The sequence below is a fragment of the Procambarus clarkii genome, unplaced genomic scaffold (genome assembly GCF_040958095.1).
Source record: "Procambarus clarkii isolate CNS0578487 unplaced genomic scaffold, FALCON_Pclarkii_2.0 HiC_scaffold_599, whole genome shotgun sequence".
NCBI lineage: Eukaryota > Metazoa > Arthropoda > Malacostraca > Decapoda > Cambaridae > Procambarus > Procambarus clarkii.
The window spans coordinates 46,002-63,003 of NW_027189632.1; positions in this window are offsets into that span (position 1 = coordinate 46,002).

Consider the following 17,002-nt stretch of genomic DNA (forward strand, 5'->3'; position numbering starts at 1 on the left):
TCTGTCGTGCTTTAACTTTTACCCCTCCTGCGGTTCCTGTTCCTCTTCACCACCTCCCTCTTTCTGTCTGGTTATCTCGCCTACAGGATTCTTTTTCCGTTCGTATTTCTGGTGTTTCTCCTCGTGTTGTTCCTTCTTTGCCCCCGTGGAGGGTCCCTCTTCCGCGGTTTTGTACATCCTTGACTCGTATCACTAAAGCTTTTACCCCTCCTACGGTTCTAAAACGCCTTTTCCTTGAGCACTTTTCTTCTCACTCCCACTCCGTTTCTGTCTTCACCGATGGGTCTAAGTCAGCGGACGGTGTTGGCTACTCTGTTATTTTTCCTGATCGCACTTATATGTGTCGCTTGCCTCCGGAGACTAGCATCTCTACAGCGGAACTTTATGCTATTCTCTGTGCTCTTCGTCTCCTGCTTTCTCGTTGTCAGTCTTCCTTTGTGGTTGTTGTTGACTCTCGTAGTGCCCTCATGGCTCTCGGGTGCTTTAATCCAGTTCATCCAGTAGTTGTCGAGATCCAGCATTGGCTGTTTCTCGTTCACAGTAAATTTAAGTCGGTTGAGTTTTGTTGGGTTCCCAGCCATATTGGCGTGTCTTTAAATGAGCGTGCGGATGCTGCCGCTAAGGAAGCTGTCCGCTCTTGTCCCATCTCTCGTAAAGGCATTCCGTATTCCGACTTTTACCCGGTTATCCATTCCTCAGTCCTTACCCGTTGGCAGGCTACTTGGTTGTCTGTTACTGGTAACAAGCTACGTACTCTTAAATGTTGTGTTTCCTCGTGGCCGTCCTCCTTCCACCGTAACCGGCGGTGGGAAACAGCTCTGGCGAGGTTGCGTATTGGCCATACTCGCTTAACCCATGGTCACTTGATGGAGCGCCGCCCTGCTCCTTATTGTCCTAGTTGCGTTGTCCCTCTTACGGTCGTGCATGTCCTTCTTGAATGTCCTGACTTCCAGGACGAGCGTGTGTCTTGCTTTCCGACCGCCCCTCGCGGTCACCTGTCCCTCGATAGAATTCTTGGTGACTCGGATACTTTTGATATCGTTCGCCTTATGCGTTTTTGTTCTCGTATTGGCATCCTCGGTGATATTTAGCGCCCTCTGATTATTTTGCGTATTTGATGGTGCTACATAACCTTCCCGGTTTGGTGCCTTCTTTTGATAATTACTTACTTACTTACCCATGCCCCCTAACCGTGACTTTGCTGACCCTGATCTTCTTTAACTTGCTATGTTGCTCTTTCGCCTTTGTTTCTTCCTTGTTCTCTATTGTTGTCCTTTCTCTTTTCGTCGATGTCTATTCTTCAATGGAACGTTCGAGGTTATAAACGCCAATTTCCTTGAACTCCAACTTCTGATTTTGTGGTTTTCGCCCCTTTGTGTCTGTCTCCAGGAGCCGATACTTGGTGCTAGTCCTGGTCGCTTTCGTGGCTAATCCTTTCTCTCCCCCCAGCAACAGCTGGGGCTCCAAATTCTTCTGCTCTCTTGATTCGCTCTGTTGTTCCTTTTGTCCCCTTAATTTTTCCTTCGCCTCTCTATTGTTCTGTTGTTTGTATCTTTGTGGGGAAATGGTACACAGTTTGTTCCATTTATCTCCCCGAGTGTCCCGCTTTCTCTTCCTGATCTGAAACACCTACTGGACTCCTTGCCGAAGCCTGTGCTCCTGCTGGGTGATTTCAACTGTCGTCATTCCCTTTGGGTGATGTTCTGATGAACACCCAAGGTTGCCTTCTTGAGCCATGTATCCTCTCTTCTTCCCTGTCTCTTCTGAATTCTGGTGAGCCCACGCATTTGGACTCTCGAACTCGCACCCTTTCCTGTCTTGATCTTTCTCTTTGCTCGTCTTCTCTTTACTTAGATTTCACGTGGCAGGTTCTTGATGACCTCCATGGCAGTGACCATTTCCCCATCCTTGTTACCTTTTTCTCTTTTTGCCCTTCCCTCTCCTTCCCTAGGTGGCAGTTTGCTCAAGCGGACTGGAACCTATTACCCTCAGTGCTGCTCTCTCTGACCCCCCTCCCCTTCTGCCTCTCCCTCGCTCTCTCCTCCTTTTTTCATGACACTGTCTTCGACAATGCCCTCCGCTCTATCTCTCGGGGGTCCACGGAAGTGCATTCCCTGGTGGAATACAGATTGTGCTTGGGCTGTCCACTGTAAGCGTTCAGCCTGGAAGAGATACCGCCGTCGGCAGACGGCCGATTCTTTTCTTTCGAAAGGCGAGTGTGGTGGCCCGTAGGGCCATCCATTCGGATAAACGTGAATGTTGGGCATCTTATGTCTCCACCATTATGTCCGAAACTCCTCCTTGAGGTTACCTTGAGGTGCTTCCGGGGCTTAGCGTCCCCGCTGCCCAGTCGTCGACCAGGCCTCCTGGTTGCCAGACTGATCAACCAGGCTGTTGGACGCGGCTGCTCGCAGCCTGATGTACGAGTCACAGCCTGGTTGATCAGGTATCCTTTGGAGGTGCTTATCCAGTTCTCTCATGAACACTATGATGGGTCGGCCAGTTATGCCCCTTATGTGTATTGGAAGCGTGTTGAACAGTCTCGGACCTCTGATGTTGATAGAGTTCTCTCTCAGAGTACCAGTTGCACCTCTGTTTTTCAACGGGGGTATTCTGCACATCCTGCCATGTCTTCTGGTCTCATGTGATGTTATTTCTGTGTGCAGGTTTGGGACCAGCCCCTCTAATATTTTCCACGTGTAAATTATTATGTACCTCTCCCGCCTGCGCTCAAGGGAGTACAGTTTTAGGCTCTTTAGTCGGTCCCAATAGTTTAGATGTTTTACTGAGTGGATTTTAGCAGTAAAGGATCTCTGCACGCTCTCCAGGTCAGCAATTTCTCCAGCTTTGAAAGGTGCTGTCATTGTGCAGCAGTACTCCACTCTAGAGAGCACAAGCGTTTTGAAAAGTATCATCATCGGTATAGCATCTCTAGTGTGAAAAGTTCTTGTTATCCAACCTGTCATTTTTCTTGCAGTTGTGAGTGCTACTTTATTGTGTTCTTTAAAGGTAAGGTCTTCCGACATGAGTACACCCAGATCCTTTACATTGCCTTTTCGTTCTATGTTATGATTTGCCTGAGTTTTGTACGTGGTTTCCGTTTTTATATTTTCATTTTTTCCATAGCGCATGAGCTGGAACTTATCTTCGTTAAACACCATATTATTTTCTGTAGCCCATAGAAAGACCTGATCTACATCTGACTGGAGGTTCGCCGTGTCCTCTATGTTGCCTACTCTCATGAAGATCCTAGTGTCATCTGCAAAGGATGATACAGTGCTATAGGTTGTGTTCTTGTCTATGTCCGATATGAGGATGAGAAAAAGTACTGGAGCAAGCACAGTACCCTGGGGGACTGAGCTCTTCACGGTTGATGGGCTGGATTTTATTTTGTTGACTATTACACATTGGGTTCTGTTGTTCAGGAAATTGTAGATCCATCTGCCTATTTTTCCGGTAATTCCTTTTGAACGCATTTTATGTGCAATAACACAATGGTTACATTTATCAAAAGCTTTTGCGAAATCTGTGTAAATTACATCAGCGTTTTGTTTGTCTTCCATAGCATCTAATGCCATATCATAGTGGTCCAGAAACTGCGACAGGCAAGAGCGCCCTGTTCTGAAACCATGTTGTCCGGGGTTATGGAGTTGATGTGATTCCATGTATTTTGTGATCTTCTTAGCACTCTCAAAAACATTTTTGATGTGCGATGTTAGTGCTATCGGTCTGTAATTTTTTGCCTTTGCCTTATTTCCTCCTTTATGAAGTGGTGCTATCTCTGCTGTTTTTAGTATACCAGGAATAACGCTAGTATCTAGGCTTTGTCTCCACAGAATGTGGAGGGTCTGCGATAGTGGTTTTTTACAGTTCTTTATGAATATGGAGTTCCAAGAATCCGGACCTGGTACAGAGTGCATAGGCATACTGTTTATGGCTTCTTCAAAATCCAGTGGGGATAGGGTGACGTCTGATATATGATTTGATGTTGGTATCGTATCCATTAAAAATTCATTTGGGTTATCAATCTTTAGTGTGTTTAATGGCTCGCTGAAAACAGTCGTACTGCGTCCTCAGTAGCTCGCTCATTTCTTTGTTGTCATCGGTGAAAGTTCGATCTCACTTTCGCAGGGGCCCGATACTAGATGTGGTTTTTTATCTTGATTTTGCATAGGAGAAAAAATATTTCGGATTTCTTAATATTTCACTGATGGCCTTTTGCTCTCTTTGCCTCTCCTGTGTTTTGTATGATTCTTGTAGCTTCCGTTCAATTCTTTCTATTTCTCTACCTAACCTTCTTCGCCGTTTTTGAGATAGGGTGCGACTCTCAAGTTGTTCCGCGATTCGTTTTCTTCGCCTATATAGGGCATAGGCATACTGTTTATGGCTTCTTCAAAATCCAGTGGGGATAGGGTGACGTCTGATATATGATTTGATGTTGGTATCGTATCCATGAAAAATTCATTTGGGTTATCAATCTTTAGTGTGTTTAATGGCTCGCTGAAAACAGTCGTACTGCGTCCTCAGTAGCTCGCTCATTTCTTTGTTGTCATCGGTGAAAGTTCGATCTCCCTTTCGCAGGGGCCCGATACTAGATGTGGTTTTTGATCTTGATTTTGCATAGGAGAAAAAATATTTCGGATTTCTTAATATTTCACTGATGGCCTTTTGCTCTCTTTGCCTCTCCTGTGTTTTGTATGATTCTTGTAGCTTCCGTTCAATTCTTTCTATTTCTCTACCTAACCTTCTTCGCCGTTTTTGAGATAGGGTACGACTCTCAAGTTGTTCCGCGATTCGTTTTCTTCGCCTATATAGGGAACGACGTTCCCGTTCCAATCTGCATCTCTTCCTCTTTTTTCTTAGAGGTATGCGGTTTGAACATATTTCTAGTGTTACTGAGCTTATTTTTTCCAGGCACTGGTTCAGGTTTGCATTTTCTAGCTGTTCTTCCCAGTTTATTTCTGTGAAGTCCTGGTTTATTTGCTCCCAGTTTATCTGTTTATTATTGAAGTTGAATTTGCTGAAATCTCCTCCACCGGGAATCTGGACTGGTTTTGAGGGTCTACTCCCCATGGTTGTCATAACTTCAATTAAGTTGTGATCTGAGCAACAGGTATTTGTAATCATTATGTTCCTGATCAATTCATCATTATTAGTGAAAATGAGGTCCAAGGTGTTCTCCTTCCTAGTTGGTTCTATTATTTGCTGGTTTAAGGCAAACCTGTCGCACATCCGTAGCAGGTCATTTGCATGTGCCTGTTCCTTTAGGCTACTTCCTGGTATTCTTTCTGATATTACTGTATTAGCCAGGTGCTTCCATTTCAGGTGCCGTAGGGTGAAGTCCCCAAGCAGGATGATGTTCGGAGCTGGATTTGTGAGGTTTTCCAAGCAGTGTTCTATTTTCATTAGTTGGTCTTTAAACTGCTGAGGGTTTGCCTCCGGTGCCCCCTCCCCGCTCAGCTCGTTGTCGCCGTGTGGGGGCTTCGTGGGCGGCTGCCGGAGTATGATGCTCCTTGGGACAGTCCTCTGTCCTTTTCTAGCCTTGTGCTCCTGCTGCCGTCCTCTCCAATTCTGCTGGGCATCTTTTCCTTTTCCTTCTGTTTCGTTTTTCTCCCCCCTCTTCTCCTATCTGCTTGCCGTTTCCTGCCGACCTTTTGCTCTTTCTGGTTCTTCCCTTGGACTTCTTCTATTTTGACGCCCGGGTGCTTCAGGAGGCATACTCTTGCATCCGTAGAACTGTAGTACCCGACGTCGAGAGCGAGGGGAACCTTTTATTGTCAATCCCCCTTTCGTCACTGAACCCGATCTCGACGGACTGTCGGTTTCTTAAGGTGGCGTTTGTGGGGCGTATACTCACGACGCACCCCTAGGAGGCCCCGACAAGATCGGTGATAGCTTCTTGTTGGGTGTCCTGCCTCTAATTGTGGCTCCATGGTGGGTGTGGGGGCACATTTGTGAATGAATTCTTCTTTTCGTCAAGATGATAACCCCTGTTTCGGCTGCTTCTGGCTTACCTTCTCAGGCTCGTGGGGTGGGCGACCAAGCCCCGAGTCGGTCCATATTGGAAGACCGGGCTCTGTAGCCTCCGCTGCATTGGGCCCCGACCTTGCTCCTCCTTTGGCCTCTCTGACTCCTTCCCCTGGCTCCCCTCCCTCCTCTGTGGTTGGGTCGAGCCCCAAGCCCCCAGTGGTGACTACCTCGTCCCCTGGCGCGGCTCCTTCTCTAGTTGTAACTACTGCGCCTTTTAACCCCTCTCTCTCTGGGGGTTCTCACCGCCGTCCTCGTCACGGCCGCCCTCGCTCGATTCCTTCCAGTTCTGCTACCTATCTAGCCTTGTTTGGTCCCGCTTCGTGGGCCAAATATTTTGATCTCCTCCCTCTTGATTCTGCGCCTCCTGACGATTTCTCCCTCCATCGACATCTCATTGATTCCGTGGATGCCTCCATTACTTTCAACCCCACTCGTCTCGGTACACGTGTCGTTGCTGCTCCTTCTCAGGATGCTGCTTCCCGCTTGGCTGCCTTATCCTGCCTTGGCGAGACCCCCGTTCGGGTCTCGAAGAACGCTCAGTTGAATGCCAGTGTTGGCACTATTTTGCTCCCGCCCCATGTTGCGACCGGTGTTCGTGACCTGCGCAACTGCCACAACGATATTCGACATATCCTCGCTGCCCAGGGCCATTCTATTCTCCAGGTGGACACGTTTACTCGTCCCCCTCGTGGTAGTCGCCGTCAACCCCTCCGGGTTGTGAAGATTACCTTTGATGGTAGGACCCTTCCACCCTCTGTCATTCTTGCTGCTGCCAGGTGCTCTGTCCAGGAGTACATTCCTTCTCCTCGGCTCTGCAACAAGTGCTGGAGGTTTGGGCATGGTGCCCTCCGCTGCTCCGGGACTGTCTCTCTCTGTCCTTTGTGTGGTGGCGAAGGTCACTCTAAGTCGGAGTGCACTTCTCCCCAGGCTCGTTGCCTCAACTGAGGTGAGGCCATCCTACCTTCTCCCGTGCATGTGTCCATTACAAGCTTGAGGCAGCCGTCCTCAACCTGAAGCACCGGGAGCGTTTATCTTTTCCTGAGGCGAGGCGCCAGGTTCGCCGGCTCCCGCCTTATGCTAATATCTCTTATGCTCGCGTGTTGCGCTCTTCCTCTCCTCGTCCTTCCCGCCTTCCTCAGACTCACAACCGTTTCCGGGCCCTTGGACCCTGATGCGCCCACTGCCCCCTCCTCTGTTCCTTTGGGTTCTCTCCCGAAGGATCCTCCTCCTGGTCCTCTGTCTGGGGTTCCCCTTCCTTCTACCCGGTCTGTCGTGTCTTCTGTGTCTTCTTCCTCGTCCCCCTCCGATCCTCCTTCCCATCCTCTTCCTCCATCTATCGGCTCTCCCCACCGCCTGTCGGTGCGGGCAGATGCCCATCGCTCTCCTAACGGCCATCGTGTGTGCTCTCGTTCGGCTTCTCCTGTTGAGACACTGGAATCCTTTGCCCGGTACGTAGTTGCTGGGACACCGGTCTCTTTAAGTCAGAAGCGTAAGCCTGGCTCCTCTCCTTCCTCTTCCCCGGCGGGTAAGAAGGCTTCGCTTTCTTCCTCAGCTCCTCCTCCTGGCTCTGTTGCTCCTTCCCCTCCCGTTTCAGTGCTTGCGCCCCCTGTTCCTGCTATGGAGGTTTCTTTGGCCCCCTGCTTCCCTTTCGGTTGCTGCTCTTGCTGGGGTGCGCTCCCCTCTTTCTACTCCCCCTCTTCCTGCTGCTGTCCTTGACTGCTCCTCTCCGTTGTCTCCTCCTCTTCCTCCTCCGGACCCTGCCCGCCCACCTCTGATCTGTTCTCCCGTTTCCTTCCCTCCGTCTTTGCTCAGTTTACCCATGCCCCCTAACCCTGATCCCGACCTTGATATTCTTTAACGTGCTCTGTTGCTCTTTCGCCTTTGTTTCTTCCTTGTTCTCTGTTTTTGTCCTTTCTCTTCTCGTCGTTGTCCATTCTTCAATGGAACGTTCGAGGTTATTACGCCAATTTCCTCGAACTCCAACTTCTGATTTCGCGGTTTTCGCCCCTTTGTGTCTGTCTCCAGGAGCCAATGCTTGGTGCTCGTCCTGGTCGTTTTCGTGGCTATTCCTTTCTCTCCCCCCCCCCCCCCAGCCATTGCTGGGGCTTCTAATTCTTCTGCTCTCTTGATTCGGGCTGATGTTCCCTTTGTTCCTTTACTTTTTCCTTCGCCTCTCCATTGTTCTGCTGCTCGTATCTTTGTGGGGAAATGGTACACAGTTTGTTCCATTTATCTCCCCCCGAGTGTCCCGCTCTCTCTTCCTGATTTGAAACACCTCCTAGACTCCTTGCCGGAGCCTGTGCTCCTGCTGGGTGACTTCAATTGTCGTCATTCTCTTTGGGGTGACGTTCTGACGAATACCCGGGGTCGCCTCCTTGAGCCGTTTCTCCTCTCTTCTGAACTTTGGTGAGCCCACTCATTTGGACTCTCGGACTCGCACCCTTTCTTGTCTTGATCTTTCTCTCTGCTCTTCTTCTCTTTACTTAGATTTCACGTGGCAGGTTCTTGATGACCTCCATGGAAGTGATCATTTCCCCATCCTTGTTTCCTTTTTCTCTTTTCGCCCTTCCCTCTTTCCCTAGGTGGCAGTTTGCTAAGGCAGACTGGACCCTATTTACCCTCAGTGCTGCTCTCTCTGACCTCTCCCTTCTGCCTCTCTCTCGCGCTCTTCTCCTTTTTCATGACACTGTCTTCAACGCTGCCCTCCGCTCTATTCCTCGCTCTTCCTCTCAGGGTCCACGGAAGTGCATTCCCTGGTGGAATGCGGACTGTGCTCGGGCTGTCCGCTGTAAGCGTGCAGCCTGGAAGAGGCACCGCCGTAGGCAGACGACCGATTCTTTTCTTTTCTTTCGGAAAGCGAGTGCGGTGGCCCGTAGGGCCATCCGTACGGCTAAACGTGAATGTTGGGCATCTTATGTCTCAACAATTACGTCCGAGACCCCTCTGGCCCAGATCTGGAAGCGTATCCGCAAGATAGCGGGTAAGTTCGTTCCCGATGTTTCACCGGTCCTTCACCTCCGTGATACTCTTGTGGCGGACCCTTTGCAGGTCGCTTCCGAACTGGGTTCCCACTTTTCTTCTGTTAGCTCTGGTCATCATCTTCCCCAATCTTTCCTTCTTCGTAAACCTGTCCTTGAGTCTCGTCCTTTAGATTTCTGCACTCATCTTCAGCTTCCCTATAATGATCCCTTCTCTCTCTCTGAACTTCGTTCTGCCCTGGCCCTCTGCGGTTCTACGGCGGCGGGCTCCGCTGGTATTCATTATGAGATGCTTCGCCATCTCCCTCCGAGCACGTCTCAGTATTTACTGAGTCTGTATAATCGGATCTGGGAGTCGTCGTCAGTCCCTGAGGACTGGCTCGATGCCGTTGTCCTCCCTGTTCGCAAACCGGGGTCTCTGGGTACTTCCCCTAAGGACTTTCGCCCTATTGCTCTCACAAGTTGTGTCTGCAAACTCTTTGAACGTATGGTTAACGTTCGTCTGATGTGGTTCCTGGAACACCATCACCTCCTCTCCCCTTCTCAATTTGGTTTCCGCAAATGCCGCAGCACGACAGATGTCCTGGTGAACTTGGAGGTCTATATTTGTACTGCTTTTGCTGCGAAGACCTCCGTTGTTGCCGTCCTTTTTGACCTAGAAAAGGCTTACGACACCACTTGGCGTTATCATATCCTATCTCAACTTCATTCTTTTGGCCTTCGTGGTCATCTCCCTCTCTTTCTCCGCAGCTTCCTCTCTCGTCGTTCCTTTCGGGTGCGCCTTGGTACCGCTCTCTCTCCCTCTTTTCAGCAATACGAAGGTGTTCCCCAGGGTAGTGTTCTGAGCACTACTCTTTTTCTGGTTGCCCTCAATGGTCTTCTTTCCTCTCTTCCTTCTGGTGTCTTCTCCGCTCTCTATGTCGATGATCTTACCCTTTGTTGTCAGGGTGATGATTCGCCTCTCCTTCAACGCCGGCTTCAACTTGCAATTGATGCCGTGTCGTCTTGGGCCACAGGTCATGGCGTCAAGTTCTCTACTTCTAAGACTTGTGCCATGACTTTTACGCGGAAACGGGTTGTTCTTCGTCCCTCTTTGTCACTTTATGGTCATCCCCTTGAATACAAAGATTCCGCGAAGCTTTTGGGGTTATTCCTTGACACTCGTTTGTCTTGGTCTCCCCATATCTCTTACCTCCGTGTTGAGTGCTCTAAGGCCCTTACCCTCCTTCGGGTCTTGTCCCATACTTCTTGGGGGGCAGATAGGCGTACTCTCCTTGCTTTACATTCCTCTCTCGTCCTGTCTAAGCTCGATTATGGTTGCCCTGCTTACTCGTCTGCTTCTCCTTCTCTTCGCCGTCTTGATGCTTTGCACCATACTGGGTTGCGCCTCAGTTCTGGTGCCTTTCATTCGACTCCCATCCTTAGCTTGTATGTTGACACTGGCTTCCTGTCTCTCCAGGACCGCCGTGATCGCTACTGTCTTCGCTATCTTGCGCGGTCCTTGCAACATCCTTCCTCTCGCCTCTGTCGTGCTTTAACTTTTACCCCTGCTGCGGTTCCTGTTCCTCTTCACCACCTCCCTCTTTCTGTCCGGTTATCTCGCCTACAGGATTCTCTCTCCGTTCGTATTTCTGATGTTTCTCCTCATGTTGTTCCTTCTTTGCCCCCGTGGAGGGTCCCTCTTCTGCGGTTTTGTACTTCCTTGACCCGTATCACTAAAGCTTTTACCCCTCCTACGGTTCTAAAACGCCTTTTCCTCGAGCACTTTTCTTCTCACTTCCGTTCCGTTTCTGTCTTCACCGATGGGTCTAAGTCAGCGGACGGTGTTGGCTACTCTGTTGTTTTTCCTGATCGCACTTATATGTGTCGCTTGCCTCCGGAGACTAGCATCTTTACAGCGGAACTTTATGCTATTCTCTTTGCTCTTCGTCTCCTGCTTTCTCGTTGTCAGTCTTCCTTTGTGGTTGTTGTTGACTCACGTAGTGCCCTCATGGCTCTCGGGTCCTTTAATCCGGTTCATCCAGTAGTTGTCGAGATCCAGCATTGGCTGTTTCTCGTTCACAGTAAATTTAAGTCGGTTGAGTTTTGTTGGGTTCCCAGCCATATTGGTATGTCTTTAAATGAGCGTGCGGATGCTGCCGCTAAGGAAGCTGTCCGCTCTTGTCCCATCTCTCGTAAAGGCATTCCGTATTCCGACTTTTACCTGGTTATCCATTCCTCAGTCCTTACCCGTTGGCAGGCTTCTTGGTTGTCTGTTACTGGTAACAAGCTACGTACTCTTAAATGTTGTGTTTCCTCGTGGCCGTCCTCCTTCCACCGTAACCGGCGGTGGGAAACAGCTCTGGCGAGGTTGCGTATTAGCCATACTCGCTTAACCCATGGTCACTTGATGGAGCGCCGCCCTGCTCCTTATTGTCCTAGTTGCATTGTCCCTCTTACGGTCGTGCATGTCCTTCTTGAATGTCCTGACTTCCAGGACGAGCGTGTGTCTTGCTTTCCGACCGCCCCTCGCGGTCACCTGTCCCTCGATAGAATTCTTGGTGACTCGGATACTTTTGATATCGTTCGCCTTATGCGTTTTTGTTCTCGTATTGGCATCCTTGGTGATATTTAGCACCCTCTGATTATTTTGCGTATTTGATGGTGCTACATAGCCTTCCCGGTTTGGTGCCTTCTTTTGATAATTACTTACTTTCATAAACAACTGGGAACACTTCTATGAGAGAAATGAAATGTATGCTCGTGATGGGGTACATCTATCGAGGGCTGGGGTTGTTGCTGTTGCGAACTCGTTGGAACCAGTAGTTAGAGGCATTTGTTTGGGTTTAAACTGTTAGTAGATTGTGGTATCGGAATTGATAGGGAGGAATGAGGTAATAAAAATATGTTTGTTGGAGAAAGAAATTGGCAAAATGATCAGGGAAAGAGAAGGGCCTCAAAATAACAATTCACTTAGGGTATATTACACTAACAGTAGAAGTCTAAGAAATAAAATAAACGAATTAAATGCTCTTGTCTGTACAGAAAAAAAATTGATATTATTGCACTTACCGAAATGTGGATGAATGTAGAAAATAGAGAACTATTAGCTGAATATCAAATAAATGGATTTAAACTATTTCACACAGATATATTAGACGAGGAGGGGAGCTAGTAGCCATATATGTTAGAGACAATTTGAAATATAGTCTCAAAGAGGGAATCAAAACTGAGCCACACACAAACTATTTGGATAGAATTAAACAAAAAAGCCAATAATATTATAATAAAAGTTATATATAGGCCACCAAATTTTGACAGAATGGAAGCAAAGCATCTATGGGATGAAATATCTAGAGCATCTAGATCTAACAGTATTTATGTCATGGGTGACTAATTTTAGTGGAATAAACTGGGTTTACAAAACAGGGAATAATGAAGCAGAAGATTTTCTAGAATTGACGACTGCATGCTTTCTTACGCAACATATTAAGGAACCAACGCAGGGAAATAATATTTTAGATTTAATGTTAACTAACAGGGGAACACAAATTAAGGACATGGAAATAGAGAGTGAGCTAGGGAACAGTGATCATAAAGAAATCAGATTTAGCATAGAATGGAATAGATCTGTAGGAGAAAATTCTGTTAAAGTGCCTGATTTTCGAAAAGCTGATTTCAATAGCCTAAAAAAAATTTTGGGTCAAATAGATTGGAATGTCTTGGGGGATGGGGTGTGGGCTAGACGTGAGCCCAGCGACAGGTGACGAAAAAGGGGATTTCGATGTGGATTCAAAATATAACATATTTAAAAATATTCTAAGCAAAGCCCAGGAACGTAGTATATAATTGACTATAGAAAAAGACAGCAACTCCTCTACCGCCTGCGTCAAATCAGTCAATAAAACCCAGATGCGATTTATCAGGTGGCCTGATAAAATGATAAAAGATCAAGTAAATTTGGTGGCCTATATATAACTCCTATTATAATATTATTAGCTTTTTTGTTTAATTCTATCCAAATAGTTTCTGTGTGGCTCAGTTTTGATTCCCTCTTTGAGACTACATTTCAAATTGTCCCTAACATATATGGCTACTCCACCTCCTCGTCTAATATATCTATCTGTGTGAAATAGTTTAAATCCATTTATTTGATATTCAGCTAATAGTTCTCTATTTTCTACATTCATCCACGTTTCGGTAAGTGCAATAATATCATTTTTTTCTGTGCAGACAAGAGCATTTTATTCGTTAATTTTATTTCTTAGACTTCTACTGTTAGTGTAATATACCCTAAGTGAATTGTTATTTTGAGGCCCTTCTCTTTCCCGGCCTGATCATTTTGCCAATTCCTTTCTCCCACAAACACACTTTTATTACCTCCTTCCTCCAAATCAATTCCCATACCTCTATCTACTAACAGTTTAAACCCAAACAAACACCTATAACCACTTCTTCCAACGAATTCGCAACAGCAACAACCCCAGCTCTCTATAGATGCACCCCGCCATCACGAGCATACATTTCATTTCTTCCATAGAAGTGTTCCCAGTTGTCTATGAAAGATATTGCATTTGATTTGCAATATCTTTCCAGCCGGCAATTGACACCAAGTGCCCTCGATATCCATTCATTTCCCACTCCCTTTCTTGGAAGAATGCCACATATGATCGGGATTCCTCCCTTGCTCCTAACTAATTCTATGGCTGTTTTATACCTCTGAATCAGTTCCTCACTCCTAACTCGACCAACAGAGGGAATGTACAAAACCATATAACCATATAATGCACAAAATTTAGAATATATAATGAGGGAAACGAGTGTAATAGGACGAAATAACCAGAGGAAAAAATGGGGGGGGGGGACCCAACCCGAATGCACTGCAACTAGCGTACCCTAGCTGAAATTAACTTAATGGCGCAGAGGCAAAGCAATAGATTAATACAAATCCTAATTGAAAGTCCCTTAATATAACAAATTAAACGTGAAACTTAAGCAAAGTGTAAATTGCGGGAAAAATTTGCCGTGCTAAATACGAATCATAATTGCGAGTCCAATAATAACATTTTTTAGGCATGAGGCGTAAGCAATGCTATAAATTGCGGAAGTAATACAACTCATAACTGAAAGTCTAGCAATCATACGATATATTTTAAAAATGTTCACAAATAATATAAATTATAAATCACCAAAACGGCGGGCCGCACGACGCCAGGGCGTCAAATCTTAAGTTAGAGATAACTGAGACGGCGAGTAGCAACTCGCTCAGCCTAACTGGCCTTACTTAACAACTTAAACAAAGTCGAGCGAACAAGCATAAATTTCCACCGGGAAGTAAAACCTGCAGCTGGTGATGGGAGGGCATCAATTGAAGAATTGAATTGTGATAGGCTAAATGTAAACATTTAGGCCGTATTTGATAAACCACATAACGTAACAAGGAGAAACAACAAATATGCCGCAAGGGCTACTCGTAATAACAGTAATAATTTACAGAGGAAACTAAACATAAATGCAGGGCCAGAAACTTAAAGCAGGAGACAAGGGCCCGTAACACCGCGACTAGCACATCCTAACTGACTTTACTTAATAACTTAAGGCAAAGCAAAAGTTAAACAAACATACTGTAAACACAGTAAAAGTAAACAAGCAACAAGACAACGCATCCTGAGCTGAAATAAAGTGAGTAGGCTAGTGGTAAATGCGAAGCCAGGGAAACTGAAGCAAGAGGCATGAGGCCTGTGACACGGCAACTAGCACAACCTAGCTGGCTTAGTTAATAACTCAAAAACAATAAGCACGGGTTATAAGTTAAAGAATTATGCACGTGGGTAGTACCTGGACCTAGATTCAGGAAGCTCTGTGTATTTCTTCGTAAGTGGGTTTGCTACGAAGGTTCCTAAGTGCGCCCTAAGAAGATGCTTAGGTGCGATTCAATAAGGTATACTTAGGAAGAAAATTGTTGGTTCACCTGCGTGCCGATAGAGGTCACTACTGTGTTTCGTTTGGCCAATCAGAGAGCAGCAACATTCTTCATATTGAAGATTTAGCGCTGGCTTATCGGAGCTCTACTGCCGCCTATTTACGTCGAATTTTCTTATAAAATTAGTATATTTCGAAGTAAAACAATGTTTTTTCAACTTCTACAGCCAGCACCGACATTGTAGTAAACAAATATGTTACATTTGTTGTTTACCTACGTAATTCTAAGAGATACTGTGTAGCTGTCCTTGTTGCTCGGAAGATGCGCTGACAATTATTGTATATATTTACTGAATTTACCCAAGGGCCACTAACTATCTAGTGGCCTCGAAGAGGACAGAAAGCCGGCGGCTTGTTAAAGGGCCCGCCAATTGTCTTAATGATATTTTTTTAGCTGGAATTTGGCATTTACGGCTTTAGCGGGTAGGCGGTTCCATGGGTTTATAGCCCTCTTGGTGGAAAAAAAACATCTGTTTTCAGTCCTACTTGAGAGAACATACTCTCCAACACTATATCTGTGATTGTCCTGTTATCAGTGACTTCATAGCAAATGGTATGAGGTATTTTGAGCTCTGTAATTACTTCATACACTCAGGAATATTGGAAGATATTCTTGTGCTGCACCCAGATTTTGCCAGTGGAGGCTAATAGATCAGCATTAAGTATTTTGTTCTCTCCTAATTCCATGTATGACTGGCCATCCTGTGAGGTGAGGATGTTGGGTGAGCTGGTAGCTGGTTTTTGATCTACACTGTGTGGTCCTTTATACAGAATAGGAAAGCAGCACATTGCTGTGTATACCTAAACATGTTTAAAAATACATTGTTTGAGAGGAGTTTTGTAGAAACTGGTAAGAGTAATTATAATATAATGTTTCCATGATTCAGTGCTTACCTCTTGTGAAAATTGCTTAGAGTTGTTTAGTCAGAGTTGATTTGTTTTTTGTATTGAGGCTGGTATTTTCTAAATTGATTCCATGTACTGTACAGTATGTCTAACCATCCTGTGAGATGGGAGTATTAGATAAACTTATAGCTAGTTTTTTATCTACAGTGTGTAATATTCCATATATAATAGGGTAGCAGCACATTGCTGTGTATACCTAATTAATCTTCTTAATAAAAAAGATCTGTAATAAAGATTTTAAATTATAGTTTGTATTATTACAAATACAGTACTGTATTATCCTTATTAAATCATGTTGACTATGGATCATTAAGATCTCATGTTGATATGTAATACAAGTCATATTTCTTTTGAACTGCTAATCCATGCTAATCATTCATTAAATTGTGCATTATGTCTCAATTTTTCACTTCCTTGGATATACTGTACAGTACAAAAAGATAGGATAAAAATAAACCAGTAATATTTCTTTCATTATATTTTTCATTTAAGTAACTGCATCAATATTTTTACAGCTGACAGGATTTGTTTTACCATACAGGTGCATTATTTGTTAAAAAAAAATTGGTTTATTGTTACACACAATGGTGCTACATAGCCTTCCCAGCTTGGTGCCTTCTTTTAATACTTACTGATTAAAAAATAAATAATAAATACATTTTATTCAGGAAAAGTACATACAGTTGATTTACAAACATAATGTTGGATTTATAGACAGAGCTAGTACATACAATACCTAAAGCCACTAATACTCATAGCATTTCGGGCAAGGTGTGGGGGGAAAAAACACAGACAAACTTAGTAATCGGGATTAGGTATAAATTGTGTTGAAAGAAGGAATAAAAAATACAAAAAGGGGGGTTAGCATAACTCAGCAATTGCACATGTTGGTGAACAGCGTTGTTTAAAAAATAGCAAGACATGGGTTGACATTTAGGAGGTAAGTTAGGTTACATGGAGTTAATTAGGCAGTACTTGGTTTAACTCTTAAACTGGTTGAGAGAGGTACAGCCTTTGACATGATTCGGGAGGTCATTCCACATTCTGGGTCCCTTGATTTGTAGAGCACTTCTAGTTTGGTTACACACAGCCAAATTGAGTAACAGGAAGAGGTCTTGGACACAAAT